General features: G+C 37.7%; 1 long non-coding RNA gene across 1 annotated transcript in view; it reads left to right on the plus strand.

The window, feature by feature from the left end:
* Window positions 1–1606: 1606 nt before the first annotated feature.
* Window positions 1607–2608, plus strand: part of LOC107724933 (uncharacterized) — a 2951-nt gene continuing 1949 nt past the window's right edge. Inside the window, exons 1-2 of the long non-coding RNA XR_001638061.1 lie at window positions 1607–1726; window positions 1876–1917. This is a non-coding gene — a long non-coding RNA (uncharacterized LOC107724933). The remainder of the gene's footprint in view (window positions 1727–1875; window positions 1918–2608) is intronic.

Below are 2608 nucleotides of genomic sequence, written 5' to 3' on the forward strand. Positions count from 1 at the left end.
CAAACTCACTGTTCACAATGCTCGAAATATAGGAAGAAAATATAAAATTGAATGTATCACCGAAGGGGACTGACTGTATTCAGAAAAGTTTTGATGGCAATGGCAAAGCAGTATTAGTAAAGTAGTATTTATAAGCGCAGCGCTGCTTTGTTTACAGCGGTAACCAAGGAAATGCTGTATTCCTGCTGTTCCATGAGCGCCACCTACAAGCTGAGAGTGAATTTGCATCTTCATTCAGTCTGTCTGCTGCTTTTGTTTTGTGCTGGAATGTCTTACATAGCATGATTTCACAAAGCTTAAATCAGACCATTCTGTTTATGATTTAAATCTTTGATATTATATAATTGTCACAATTCACTCAGGGAGCAAGGAACGAGGAAACGAGGAGTACTTGAATAACACAGTCTTTAATAATCCACAGGAAAACCGAGAACAAGGAGGACATTCAACAAGTAGACCTGACAAACAAGAACTGAAAGGACTAAGGCTTTTAAAGGTAGGATAATTGGGGAGGAACGAGACACACCTGGAATCAAATTAACACAATCAACATGAGGAAGAAACTGGGTCACAGGGGCAAAAACACACAGATAAGTCAATAATTCTGACAATAATCTGATTAAAATGATCATTTATTATTATTATTATTATTAAGTAAAAGGGGGAAAAACTGCCCATACTAAATGTGTGATATCTTTCTTTGGATCCTGATTAAACTTTAAGGCTAGTTTGACTTGTAATAAAGGAAATAAATAATGGTCACACTTTAGTTTGGGGACCAATTCTCACATTAACTATTAACTATGACTTTTGCCACAATAAACTACAGATACTTTTTAAATTTACTTGAGTAAAGTAAAAATACTTCACTACTGTTTGCCTCTGCTTTTTTTATCTGTAATTTGTCAATTATTTTACTCAATGGTATTTCAGATATGTTGTGTGTGGGTCTGTTGATGGCAGACAGTGATTCTCCACATGGATTTACTCTCATCTCAAGTCTGAAAAACTGACTTCATTAGTTTTCTTAAATTGTTCTGGTTTAACTGGTTTAAGTTCTAAAGAAAACTTTGCCCTCCAGAGTCCTATATAAATGCAGAATTGAAAAGAGTTTCAGAACTTCTGCTCAAGACACATCTACATCATTATTCATTTCATGTTTAGTAAATGTTACTGTACTACTTCATGTGATACTGAGATATATAGATTTTAAAGTGTATTGATTCTACACGTACAGTATCAGACAGCATTGAGACATTGTGTACAGCAGTTTGTTTGTTTTTTGCTAACAAAACTCAAAGCAATTATTGCAGATTTGCTTAAACAACTTTCTGATGATTCATATCAGAATCTCCATTCACAGCTTCATAATCCAAATAACATTTAAACACTTAAGTCCACATGATGAGAGTGAAAGTAATTCAGATCTTTTTCTTCTTGTCCTGCAGCTGTGAGTCGGTGAAGGACGATGGTGTCTGTTAAAGAGCTGCTTGTGGACTCACTGAAGGAACTGTTAGAAGCTGAACTGAAGGAGTTTCATTGGCGCTTAATGAATGCATATCATAAGTGTATATCACTGAAATGGAAAAGGCAGATATATTCGACACAGTGGAAAAGATGGTGGCATGTTTTGGACCAGAAGAAGCTGTGAAGATCATGGTGGACATCCTGAGAAAGATGAAGCAGAATGATCTGGCTGAACAGTTGGAGAATGAACACAAGCAAGGTAACATTTAATTGACTGTGACTGTGATGTGAGTAAATATTTACAAGTGTGATGGTTTGACTTAAACCTCTTTTCCGCTTTGCTTTGCTGATGTGATTAATGTGTAATAAATGTTTCCCAGTGATTAATTCTCTCGTTCTCTCTCACAGCTCAGGCTGAGGGCAATATGAAGACATCTGTCCCTGCTGGAGGTAATTCACAGCATATCTGGAATAAATATCAATCACTGTCTGTAAATGGAAACAAGAGAAAATATAACTGCAAGCATTACAGGGCCAGTCACACCAGCGGCAGATCTTATACAAATATATATTGAATAGAATAGCGCATCCAGTAACACTTTTGAATAGGGAACACATATTCATTATTAACTAAGAGATTTCCCTGAACAAACTCCTAATTTGCTTTAATAGTTAGTAAGGTAGTTGTTAAGTTTAGGTAAGGTGTAGGTGTCACGGAGTGACTGAGACGTGAGATGTGCAGATCCAAGTGCGAAGCTTTATTAACCGACATGGTCAGAAACAGGCAAGAGTCAGACAATGGCAACAGGTATATAGAGGGCAAGACACAAGAATATTGCTAGGGCTAGCGTGGGTCTACGATCGGCGAACAGAATCAACAGGGCGAGACTAGAGGGATAAATCCAGGTACAAGGCAAAGGTCCAGGCAGGGGCAAACAGTATCCGAATAGGGCAAGACGAGAGGGGGAATCCGAGATACACAGGCAAAGATCAGGACACGAGAAAACAGACAAGGCAAGACTAAGATAAGGCTATGGAAAAACTAGACAGGCTCCGTAGAGTAGCTATCGCTATGAGAGTGATAAACGCTATACAATACTCGACAGTTTGAAAGGGATCAGAGTGAGTGTTATATAGGGAA

Source organism: Sinocyclocheilus rhinocerous, unplaced genomic scaffold, assembly GCF_001515625.1.
Source record: "Sinocyclocheilus rhinocerous isolate Xijiao unplaced genomic scaffold, SAMN03320098_v1.1 scaffold5628, whole genome shotgun sequence".
Lineage (NCBI taxonomy): Eukaryota > Metazoa > Chordata > Actinopteri > Cypriniformes > Cyprinidae > Sinocyclocheilus > Sinocyclocheilus rhinocerous.